The 13,668-nt window shown below is 40.8% G+C and overlaps 1 protein-coding gene across 1 annotated transcript in view; it reads right to left on the reverse strand.

Annotated features, from left to right (window-relative positions):
- LOC100644332 (zwei Ig domain protein zig-8) overlaps window positions 1–13,462 on the reverse strand; it is a 43,154-nt gene extending 29,692 nt beyond the window's left edge. The window contains exon 1 of the mRNA XM_003397727.4: window positions 12,626–13,462. The gene's annotated coding sequence lies outside the window, so the exon portion shown is untranslated. The remainder of the gene's footprint in view (window positions 1–12,625) is intronic.
- Window positions 13,463–13,668: the final 206 nt, after the last annotated feature.

Here is a 13,668-nt window from a genome sequence, read left to right on the forward strand (position 1 = left end):
GTTGCTCCTTTAATGTAGAACTACTTATTACGACCGTTCGCGGAAAGACGTAATCGCGAGGAAAACGCGTTAGCGAGAGGCATAAGTTCTCGCTACGATTCTGATAATCGACGCCGCGATTTAGTCGATCCCCTGTTTCGATTAGGATAACAGAGGTAGTTCAAATGATTTTAACACTGAATTAACAGGGTTATTATAAACTTGTATATTTAACAATATTTAATATTATAATGAACACGTCACAAATGATTTAACGATGAATACAATTAGTTTGTTACAGTAATTCGACTCGACTTTATGATATTTCTCGATGTATTCGTCAGATTAAGCGACCTGGATTTTATTCGTCCAAACCTCTCGATGCATTCCGTTTGAATCCTCAAATAATACTGATTTCTCCTTCGAATTTTTCTTTGTCTTCTCTGGGAGACGACCCACACCACGCTCGAGTCACGCCACCGTTCGCGCCTATGGTCACGTATGCCACCTTCTTTGTGTCGATACAATAACAGACCCAAGGCAAATCGAAATTTCTAGAACTCGCTGCTTGATGACAACTATGCGCTTGTCGCTACATTGTGTATATTTCGCCGATCCTATAAGACGATCTGTTTGCGACACTGTAGTACCACGAGCGACGATTAGGGGCACGGCCTATAGTAAGCCTCGTAGCGTAACACTACTATAGTGGCACTCGACAGCAAAACTACCACCGGGCGACGGCAGAGCAGTGGTTAGCGCACTGTCCTGTTTTTGCGATCGGATTTTCAGGACAAAGATAGGAAGAAAAAAACAATATCGTATATAAGCTCCGCTTTATAACGATTTAAATATAATTTAAAAATAGTAAGCTAAAAAATGTAATTTCGACACACAAAACATTGTATGGCTATGCCGTACCGTCACGTATCGGTACTTTTGTTTAAACCAAAAGTTTATTGTTTATTGTGAACAACATACAAATGTAATACTCATCTACTGGTCTACTGGCAATCAAAGATCAGGAGGGGATATTTTGTACTTGGTATGCTGTTTTTTTAACTTGGCTTTGATTGAGTTAGAGGCGCGGTGGCCCGTGTGCCTCATACGCATGTTGTAAACGATTATTACCCTGAACGGTGGGTCACTTGACTCGTGGGTCGATGAAGAACGCAGCTAATTGCCCGTCAACGTGTGAACTGCAGGACACATGAACATCGATATTTCAAACGCACATTGCGATCCACTGATACAATTCCTAGACCACGCCTGGCTGAGGGTTGCTCACGGTTCAAATCCCGGTACCCGTAGTCCGATTTTTCTTCCGCGACACCTAAATGAGAAAAAAGCAGCGGTACCTCACAGCGACACCTATACACCAGCAGCAGCACTATCACCACGATCTATCTACCTCACTACCATGTGCAGAAAATCCCTTCAGAGATCTCAAGCTCGAACGAAATCTTCGGAAAAATTCCTCATCTTGTTCGATTTATTTTTGCAGTATGTATTGTCTTTTTCATTGTTTGGTTTATTCCAGCTCGCGATAGGAGGTAACTTTGAAGAGAATTTAAAAATCGAGATTGGAAGGTTTGCTCGGTAAACTCGTAGACTATCTTTTAAGCTTCTGGGGTTTGTGAATATCTTTCAGTAAATCCGTATCAAACATTTATTTTCTTTTCTCTTCTTTCTTCTTTTGATATAATGTTATACTATGTTAAACGTTGGGAATCGTATATAATAATCAAAGTACCGACCCGTTGGAAGTTAATATCGTTCTGTTCACGGCTGGCTAAGCTATGCGAAATGAAAGAAAGGGCAATAATAGAAGGTTCAGGCATTTCTCCCGTGAACGCGCGTGCATTCGCTGAATCGCTTCGCCGGGAATTAAAACGACGCATTCTTTCAGAACTTTCATTCTACCGTTAAACCCGTTATTCTCTGTACTGAATTACTTTAACGAACGATCATTCATCTCTGTTACGCGTAATCCAAAATCGAAACGTAGCATTTCTCTTCACAGCCGACTAAAATTTAATCATTGGATTTTATCGCAATCTTTCAAGCCCTTGCTGGCTCTTGAACGTCATCCGGCGAAGTGTACCGAATCGAATCACGTTCAGACTACGTTCCAAGTACCGTGAAAGGAGTGCAGCCTGCGAATTCTGTGCTGCGCTCGCTCCAACTTCTCGTGACACGTCTGGGTACATCGAATCTGAATTCTCATTTAATGGCTGTTTGTTTGATAGCATCGGCTGTGGGATCGCGCCGGTTCCATTCAGTTTTAATTGCAGTCGTTACGGCACTTCGGTTTCGATTCCAAACCATCCTATGTCAAAGGTTATCCTTGCGTTACTTTGTTATAACCATCGAATAATTTATATCGGTCGATGCGTTCAGTGGAACGATCGTTGACCGCGCTGCAACTTCATCAACGTTTTTACCATACATTTTCCAAGCGTAGGCTTGCGTTTCTCTATTAATCAAAGCGCAACGTGAGCCAACGAAGTCTGGATTGAACTCAAACTTTTGCCAGGCAATCTCGGCGTACTCGGTAAATCAAAAGAATCGACACGCTCATGCGGACTTCCACCGTTGATGTATTCGTCTATCGCGAGGATTGCTTTACAGGCCACTGGAAAAAGTAACCATAAATTGAACGGATAAATTGAAATTAGTTGCCATTATCGATCTAACTTTCCGACACTGTTCTTCGGATAATAAGTTACGTTGATTTTGACCTGAGGCTAATTAAACGGAAAATCCAAGTCTCTTGAATTCGAGAGGGACACTTCTGTGCCGTCGTGGTGTTACTACCCATCCAGTTCGTTAGTTCTCACGATGCTCGTTTGATCTTAGGCAGCGAGTCATTTTCCTTGGGCATATAAGTATCGCTCAAACTATCGAGTTACCAGCTTTAAAGGATCAGACGAAAGGAAAAGGGAATAGAATATGAAGCGTACTTCGAACCGTACATTTTTCTCTCAGTCTTATGTATTCCGTTTGTGAATCAAGGAAAATTCGGCAAAATAGTTGCTTCTATACTTTTAAACGTATCGTCGGTTTTCTCGTTTTATCCCGTTGAAAATGTATACACGCGTGGCGGTTGAAAATAATTATTTAATGAAAGGAGTTCGTGCTTTCACCACTTATACATCAGTTTCATCCATCTCGAAACGAGCAAATAACACGGCGTTCTCGAAATATTCGACGAAGACAATGCAACTTGCTCCTTTATCATATTGAACAAACTTCATTATTCGCATCCGGCCCGGTTTGTCAGACAGAAGTTCGCCAAATATTATACACATTCTATTAAACCTGCACCATTTCTGATAACATATATACCGTGTTTATTTCGTGACTAGACTTTAAAACAAGTAAACCCACATTACGTATCGTTTTGTTGTTTTTATCAAAGTTTTTCATTTACGAAACTTCTCTTGTAACGTATTTGTTTCGCTTGCTGCAACGACAAATTCCTACGTTCTTAAAAGTTCGATAAAACCAATTCCCGATACTAATGCAGACAGTCGTGAAGTAAAAATGAGAGTGGAATTCTCTTCCTGTAATATGCTATTAAACGCACACCGTGTTCGGCATCGTAAAACAGGGACGATAAAAAGGGAGAAGGGACACGAAATTAGCCGGCACATCTGTCGACGAAATCGCAAAAGTCAGGCTCCCTTCACGACGACGTGGTTCAGCCAAAATATCCAGCAATCGGCATATAATCTGTTTAAGTTTGCTCATTTGACACGCGTGACTAACCGCGGTTCGATGTGGGTCGTGTTTCACTGTCTCATGGGGCCTACAACAGGGAACATCCCTTATAAGCACGACAGATGCGTCAACGGATCATCCCCTACGTATATCCGATCTCATCTTGCATGTTTTATTCGACCGGGCTGTTCGCAAACGATTTCTCCCTCCTCGAGGTCGTAATTCCGCATAATCTGATCCTATACACGTTGCTCCAGACCGTCTTGGATTAATTCCATAGATTACATCGTTCGTCAAATTACATCGCAAATCCGTGCAAAAGAATATTACATATCGCGCGTTGGATTACGACCGTGGATTAACGACTTACGTTAACCTCAAACTGGAGCAGGGGCTATTCACCCGGGTTTAGCCGGTTATATTTATATTTAACCGCGAAAGGCTATGGCGTTTTAAAGGGAACCCATAGAAGCGCGCTGACTCATCGAATATTTCAAACCTCTGCGATATAACGACTCGTTCCTGCCTAACCTTCGTGAAACATGGTAATTTTTATTCTTTTATTTGTTCCGACCAAGCGTAAGTCGGCCAAAGCCTATCGGTTTACCAGCCTGTGTTCGCGTTTAACCGGTTCAGCTCACAAATTTTCATTAATTTCAACATCATGCGCGTTTCACTAATCATGGCACGTTGATCACCGTTCCCGTTGCCAATTAACCTCGTGCTTCGGCCAACGAAAGGCGAACGCCAACAGAAATTACTTTTAACGATTCAAGAAAAAAAAAATTATTTATTTTCGCGCATTATCTTCGTCTATCTGTCATTAATTAAAAACAAGACTAACCAAATCCATAAAATACCTGCGACATAGAGTAAGTACTTCACCAGTTTTTTCACTGGCCCTGTTGTTTGTTTCCAGAAGAAATTGCAAGATGAAAGGTGTGAAAGGTGTGCGCGACTGCTTTAGATTATTCGTTGCAAGAGCGAGAATCTGGATTTCTTTCGTGCGTCAAGTGCAATTTCCGCGGTCGTTAATGTAATGCAGACGAGCTCAGAGATTTGAAATATTTAAGAAAGCGAAACGCTATGATGTACATAATATAAACAAATTACCTAGAAACCTGCCTTTCATCGACTTTTCAATTTAATTCATAACACTGCGACAACTCATTCGATCAACGATTCTGTCTGTCGACATTCTACGAAGTTGGAAAAAGATTCGTTCAGAGTCCCACCATCGGCGCAGTTATTGTACACTTTTGAAAGTTTATTCGGTTTGGTTCGACGTTTGCCTTTGCCTATCGATCCTGTCACGTCATTCACGTTTCAAAAAAGGAGATATTCTTACGAGTCCAACTTTCGTATCGATCTTCCAACGTTACGGTTACCTGTCATGAACGATCTAAACCCAGAAACCAGACATATATGTCTCGATGACAGAGCAAATAATACATCGGTGATTTGCTTCAAAAATAACCAGATTGCATTCTTTATGACTTAGATTGGTAATCTAGACGTAATATAGACGAGTTAGAACGACCTATGAATCTTATTAACAATGAGGCCTTTCGGAAGTTCGGCCTCTTTCCGCAAACAGTATGAAAACAATTTGTTCGATCGGTGAAAGGGGAACGAATAGCAAATCGATATCGAATAAAGTCACTTTCGATGAGGTTTCCCGGATACCGGAAGACGTAGGTCTGACATATTTAGCGAGATCCGATAAGTCTTCTCGCTGGTTTCAAGACAGGATGTATATGTAGACGCAAGGTGGCACGAAGGGTTGGTTTTCCGCTGGGAACGGCAACGTCTGATCGTCTGATTACCCATGGTATACCCTCCAGCTGGTAATTACCAGTCGAACACGATATTCGTCACGCCATCTGCTTTCTCTCAGGAGGTCACTTCGTGTTCGAGAAAAATTGCAATTTGGCCCGTTTTTTCGATCCGATAACCGTTTCATCCGACTAATAATTTTTCATGAATCAACGAAAAGTGAATGGAACGTCTATTTAGACACATTCACGAACAACCACTTGCGAGCAAATGTTCGAATGGTTCGAGCATCGCATTGCATTGCCGCTGCATCGATAAAGAAAAAATTCACCCGCGCATTCATCCTGATGTACGTATGTACGTACCTAAATACTTTCCAACGTAAAATCGAGTTATTCGCATTATTCAGTGGCTGAAATGATGTACCTATCTATTTTTCGTAAATAGCACGAACCGGGCAACGAGTCACGGCAGATGCTAATTTAGTTTGCATAGATCGAACAGAATTCGATGTAGCGAGGTGAAAATCCAACTAGCATACGGAGTATACGGGGCTAGAAGTTTGGCAGATAATTCTCCGACAAATTTAGATAATAACCTTTACACATAAAAATACAATAATACGTTTTCCCAGTAGGCCAGGAAATTGACATACGTGTACAAAAGCTGGTCTCTTCTTGCTTCTCTCATTCCTCAGGATCCTTGTAATGGTCATCGTATATCATGAGGTCAACCTTACGGATGCCACTTTATCCCCTATCTCTTTCTTTTTATCCTTTCACTTTCGTTTACGTCCACCTATTCCACCTGGTGAGTAGATCCTATCTCGAGCCAGGAGCAACCCTTCGCATTTTCTTCGTACGGTTTCGTCAAAAAACGAGCCAACGTGAAATCACGACAACACCTGATACAACGATATCGAATTATAAAGACCATCGATAAGGAAAAATATAAAAATCGTTCGCCTGTAGAAAGTTAAATTCAGAAAATGAAATATCGGAAGCAAAGTACAAGTTCGAGGGAGATTTTAAGTTTCTTTGACAATGAATTGGGAAGAGATGAATAAGTTGGGAAGGAACTTCGAGATTCGTTCAGATATCGGCTTGAAAACAAGGAAATAAAAGAGGTTCTGCAATGCGGGTTAAGATCGCCGCTTTGTTTAAAAGGAGAATCGCATCGATGCATCGAGAAAAGTGGTAGCCGTCGGCGTGAGTATCGTTCCCTCGATATTCATCGCATCGAACTTGACTTCATAGCGACGTATTGTAGTGACTTTTTTGTTTCGAAATTCTTTCTTCCGTGTGTTCTATATTCGTCCCTTCTTGGGTAAGTCTCGCAGAATGAATTGGCGAAAAGTGGGGAAATTTGGTTCTCCCTCTGACGTAATTATACCTGGATCGAAGTTGGAAATAAATTTGCCCGTGACGTCAATGCCAGAAAATCTTTTGTATTCCATTGATGAAAATAAAGCTGAGAACAAAGGTGCTCGTTAAGAGTAACAGTTTTTTTTATTCACAGAAAAGTTCAACAATCAAGCCATAAAGGATTCAATTTCAAACCAACGTCACAGAGGAGAATTACCGCTAGTTTACAGTCGTTTTAACGAGCAGTTTCGTTTCCGCGTCGTGTCATAAAATTATTATCAACGTCGGACATTGCGAACAAAGATAATCTATCGTAATTAAGAGGTGGCCACTTTCCGGAACTTGTCACTGTGATTTTGTTAGTCGTTATTAACGTTGCTGCCAATTCCAGCTGTCCGGACACAATAAATTCTTGGCCATTTAATCTTCGCTTATACTTGATTCGCGTGCAAATTCTCGCTTACATCTCGATCTTTGTTTTCCAGCGTGCAATTTGGTTGCGATAATAACGAAATTCTTGAGGCAATTTTTACAGCCTTTATCGTCCGTGTAATCCCATTAAAATAGCAACGAATGAACTACGAAATGTTACGATCTCTGCATATTCCTATTCGTTTAAGCATTTTATTTATTTTTTTTAATCACCCAGCTTTATCGAAGCAAAGCAAGTCGTGCGAGACCAATATGCGCAACGTTTTTTAAAGCCGCGAAGTGCTTTCTACTCCAGACGGAATTACCATTTCCTTTTTTCTTTGTATATCTGCTTCTGTAAATATTTATTATGTACATTTATGCACTGTTAAATTTAGAGTACGATTGTTTTTCAACACTGTAGATGCGCACAACAAAGGCACAAGTTTGTCGACGTAGAAAGTCGAATAGAAGAGATTTCGAGTGCCCTGTATACTACGTGCAGAAACTCGTGCGCAAAGCGCCACTTAACAAGTAAGATTACTGCTAATGCAAAGGATAAAGGTGACGTTTATGAACGAGTAAATTCGCCCATACAATAAACTAATAAACCACGTGAAGAGAATGACGGAAATAGAGGTAATAGCGGCGGTCGTGTCACCTAACGACACTGCTCTTGTCTTTGAATAATTAAGCGTCTTTGGCTCGCGAGCCAAGAACACACAGCCCAATTGCACCCGTCGAGTCTAAGTAAGTATATCGCGAGCAATAAGTATCAAAAATACATTATTTATAGCCGCCTCATTGGATCAAGCGCTCTGAACATAGAACGTTCAAATGTCTCTCGTTCTACCGCTATCGCTTTTTATCTTTTCTCAAAGTTGAAGTTCCTCTTTGCATAATATCATCTATCACCTCTATATTTTACCATTTTTCGTCGCTTTATTTCGAATTGTTACCCCGTTGTTATTTACATCTTTGTTTCGTCATGTTCTATATCTTACTTGTATCGTGGTTTCCTGCGTCATTTTCATTTATTACAATCGTTGTACGACCTTTATTACCGTTACACCTTTTGTTCTGTCCAAGACCGTAGGTAACAACGATCCGTAGTTCGTTAGCTGGACTCGAACTTTCCCCTAATTATCAAAGAGCACTCGAGAAGAAACACCGAGCGGAGGAGTCGGTACCGCGACAGATGCAATTATAGTTAGTTACGGGAACTAATCTACTGCAGCTGCTTGTACTTCGTCATCGAGACTTTGTAATGTAATTTAGGTATGCTTGTCAAATCTATGGTTGATTTGTTCCAGGAAACGGGGTGGGCCGAATTAAAGAAAGTTGCTAGGGATAAAGCGGATGTAGAATAATTACTCGACCACTTCCTAGATTAACCGCGATGTAGAACAAAGAATTTTTTCCTATGAAATTTATGATGCGTCCAGTAGTCAGAAGCTTATCTAAACCGACAGGAAGTAATTTATTCGGCGAATGGAGCGACGTATTATATCGCTAAATGCAACATATTGCTGTACGATGCACTAATTACCTTTCAACATAGTTATATCGTGACACGGTTAACGATGCGTTTATAATAAATGAGTTAATGCGAAAGTAGCGCACAACGTAATAGTTCACGCGAAATCAATGTGCGCAGAGTAACGGTTTAATAAATTAACGTCGACGAGCCACTTGCGATTTAAATTTAAGCATCGAACGTTTTTCCGAATCCCTCGATAGCGCCATTTTTTATCAATCTTTCTGACAATGGACCAATAATTTTTGTATCTTTATTTTTACGAGCACACAGATCATTTAACGTAGATTAACAGTGTCAGGTTTTATTAAACTATGTACGTACGTCACCACTTGTCGTGTACAATGGCAAACATATTCTTGCGATATTGCTCGCATTTTCGATATATTATTGTAGGTTAATTGATTTAAATTTACATACATATTCAAATTCACTCTCGAAAGTGATACCGAGCATCCTCTTCTATCTATGACCTAATTCGAAAGTTGACCTGATGTCGGCGTGGCGTGGCATGGCGTGACATTACCAAAGGGTTCAGCCGCTGCGTCTCTGTATTTTTCCATTATCAGGGATTTCTCCGGCGGCTGTATATCCGAACACTATTACTATTAATAGAGAATAATTTTTATCCGGCGTGGCGCGGCGCCTCGATACGCCTCGCGCATGTTACAGCGGGCAAAATAAAACGCAAAGCTCGCTTGATTATTCCGGCTCATGTGTACATTCCTATCTATACGTATGTACATATTGCGCGTATCTACGTTTTCAGAAAGCCACCACGGCATCTGTGTCCAATTACACGACCAGCCGAATATCCACAAAACCGGATAAAACTCGGTGACCTATTAGGAATAACGTAATTCCATACGTCCGACAAGTTTGCTGGCTAAAACAGGGGAAACACGATGACATCAGTGTTCAACCGTAATTTTCGCAAGGTATGTATAAAAAAAGAAAAGCCATTAGAAAAATTCCTGTCAGCCGATCTCCATTAGATGGCTGCGCTGGCTGAACGTCTGCTAGTATTTTCATGGATGAAAGAAGAGCCGACCGAAGGGAATCATCTATCATTATCGGCTCTCAGGTGTCAACGTCGGATGAAATCGAATTTTTTGTTACGATCGACACCTCCGGATCGCGTTCTCGTGACAAAACAGCACTCACGATCAGAACCAAAAAGAAAATGAAAAACATCGTCTTTTTATTACGCCTCTTTAACAAATGGCCCTGCCGGTCGAGTCATTCACGATGAAAACATTTTTCTAATGGAAACTTTAACCTTCTTATCAACGAAGTCTTTCGGACGACTATTATCCACAAGGTTCCTTCTTCCTTCTTTTTGCGGAAATCCCGATGAAACCACAGATAAATGAAATGGCAATTAACAACGTGACCAAATGCATAGGACGATCGGTTTGCTGAATGAAGCAGCAGCCTACGTGATTCTCTTCTCTAATAGCAATCAAAGTAATTAATTATCCAACGTCCATCGCTTTCTCCCTCAATCACGTCGACACGAGTTCCGACATCATCGGAGATGACTAAGTATCCGTTTTCCTTGCTTTTATTCCGTCATCTCGCTTTTCACATTGCTTTCGCAAAGTTTTACGTATCATCTGTTATATTAATTTCATTTGGACGTAGTTACGTTGCAAAATTTCGTACGATTATTATCCAGCCGATAATAATACAGAAGTGGCAATTATTAAACGTCCCAGCAATTTCTACATTTAATTAATACGTTAATTGCATGCTAGCCACACAATAGCAGTTATTGTCATTTCGTTGACAACTTCATTTAAATTGTTCGATGAATTTTTCCGAATGAAAGAGCAACGAGTCAACCTTTACCGAAACGTTTCTACAGTAATAGCTACATTAATATTGCATGGCACAGGAATGCAGTAATTAACGAACAATTATTCAGAGCGATGTATGTACATTCATTAATACGATCGATCGTCGATACGTTGATTATTCAACGCTGTAAAAATCAAGTATCAAAAAAGGAAATATTTTATGTCCCGTAACATAAGCCAAACGATAGAATCGATGTTAAAAAATCTCTCTTAGCGTAAAAATATTTTTACGCCATGAAAGTAGTCATAGATAGGATATTAATATCCTAGCAGAAGCGATGATCCAATAAAACGAACGAGCTCATCCGACCAATACGAAATAGTTTCGTGTTTATTAATTAAATTCCACGGCAATGCACGCGCGAAGAAAATCGTATTTGCATAATGATTCGAACGACAAAACTTCAGATAGGCAAACGATAAAAATCCTCCATGATTGATCGGTTCTGAAGTGGCCGTACACCGATCGGCCTAATCCGTTCTTTAGCTATTGCATGAACCAGTACATAGCACGAAACAGTATCTCCAATGTTCGCCAACGTGGACATAGCATGTATTTCGAAGTAACCTGACCTGGCCGATCGATAAAAAGCAATTGCCAAAATTATACTACAGGAATGAAGATGAATCGTTGTTATTCAAAATCTTCTCTATGTGGTTGTCGTTTTTCTTCCAAAATTATAATAACAGTGATGCTGCGGAATGCCGGTATCAAATGAATCTTTCCCTTAGAAACTGCCAACTCCCCTCTCCAATTACTTCAACGAAGAATTACGGCAACATTTCGTACGAAATTGTATCGTGAGTGTTCCTCCTAACGTTTCACGGTAATTGCGGCGGCAGGGCCCGAAATTATAGTATTTATCGGCCATGCCGAAATAAAATCGACCATTACGAAAAGCACATCGCCATGTAAGCACAATACGATGTACGAAATACCGTTTCAATTTCAATTAAATCGGGCACTAAATGCACGGAATGTCACTCATTTAATCCGAGCGAGAAAGAAGACGCACGATGCCTGCTGATATCGATATCAACGTTGATGGACACTGTTGCACGATGCGAAAAATAAAAACAATTATCTCTCGACACGTTATCAATTTTTTTGCATTTTTAACGAAATCGTTGAAGCCTCGATTTTATATTTTTGACGTAACGCAAATATTATCCATCGCTGGAAAATTGCAAGAACTCGCAAGCAAGTCGTTTTTCGACATTTCCCGTTTTTCGAATTTTCGCCAATTTCGCCGTTAAAGAAATTCCCTCGAATATTTATATGCGTAAATTTCCAAAAGTTCTGCTTATTCAGCGAATAGGACGAATTGCTTATTCAGCGTGAAAATTCGTGTAGAATCTCTGATAACTTGCCTTATGTTTTCTATGTAGAAACGTTATCTCCGTTTCTCTAGTTGTGCTTTAGTATCCTAGCCTGGAGCAGGATTTCGAAATTAAATTACAAAACCAACGAGCTTAACCCATGCATCGATGTTCCGTGTGCAGCACACGTTCTACTAGGTAATATAGCAATTTCATTGTTAAACGGAAAACAAAGTTATCTAATTAGTTTCAATGTATGCCTGTATTACATAATGCATTTGCACGAGTTAGCCGCGCGTATAAGTATCCATGGTATATTCGCTTTATAACGAACGTATTACTAACCTATTACGTGCGTATACCCTTGTATATAACTACTCAGTTAAGTTGTTCGCATCGCGATACGATTTCAATCTCCTTTGGATGAAATCACTTAAATCAATTCCTGTCCTTTCGAGGAAATAGCTGTCATTTGAATTGTATTAAAGGGTTTCAATTTCAACGATCTATCAAACCGTTGAATATACTTAACAAATTATCAACGTGTTGCGACGTTTTCATCACTGATTCTCCTAATACGAATATAACGAGAAACATCAAATTACAAGTATAAGTATAGTAGTATTCGGTTGAATTAGAAATAGAAAAAGAGATACCTGGTTTATCTTGCTCGTTGGTAACGTGTAAGATCCAAAAAGCAACGAGATGCTGTCTTACACGAGGCCGATCGAAGTTACGTACACTTTTTCGCGTCATTCACTGCAGTGGCGGTAACACGTTGCAGTACTCTTGTGGCAAGGTTTAGGCCACTTGTATCACAGCACTGTTTTATTGGGCAGAAAAGCGCATCGGTGCCGTGTAAAACCATAAAACTTGATCCTCGACCGGAAAGATTTCGACAAAATTCCGCAACCACCTTAGTCCACTCGCACTTTCTTCCCGCGAAAGTTCACCTCGATCCGCGCATTGTGTCAAACAATTGCCAACGTTCGTTGACGGTGGCTACGCTTTTCAGAAGCACAAGTTCAAGGAAAAGCAAACTCCCGTACTTCGTAACGGATATCTGTTCCCAAAGTCCTCGACCTTTCCATCTGGATTCTCATCTTCACATAATACCTCCTAAGAAACTCGTAACTGTTACAGGAACACTTTCGAAGAAACGATAAAGAGTATCTCGCTACGTGAGAGAATACAGCGGACGACAGAGAACACCTAGCACTATCGAATGGAAACTTTTCCTTAATGTCTGTGCACTCGAAGCAAACTTTCGACTGGCTGTTTCACGTAAGATGATGGAAAAGGACGAGCGCGGAACTGGAGATCCCGCGTTCGAGTGTACCGCGATCACGTATAACGCTCGACGCGTCGATGAATGCGCGAAAGCGAAGAGACGCGAGCAAAGGAGAAGCCGAAAGGACAGTGCGCGGCAAATGGAGTCGAACGATCGCGATACACGAGCGGCGCGTCGTGTTGTTGGCAAGCGACTAACCCCCTGACGGCGTCCTGCACCCCCGGACGCCGCGCATGCCTCCTACCTTAAAGAACTCACCCACCCCTCTTCTCAGTGCCGCCCCAAAACCACGGTGACTTCATCTTTTTTGACGAGATGCCTGTGAAACCCCTCTTCCCTATGCTCTCTTTATCCGCCCTTCTTCTCTCTCCTTTCCTCTGCCTTCGACTTCCTTTTATACTTTTTTTT

The sequence above is a fragment of the Bombus terrestris genome, chromosome 9, assembly GCF_910591885.1.
Source record: "Bombus terrestris chromosome 9, iyBomTerr1.2, whole genome shotgun sequence".
In the NCBI taxonomy this organism is placed as follows: Eukaryota; Metazoa; Arthropoda; class Insecta; order Hymenoptera; family Apidae; genus Bombus; species Bombus terrestris.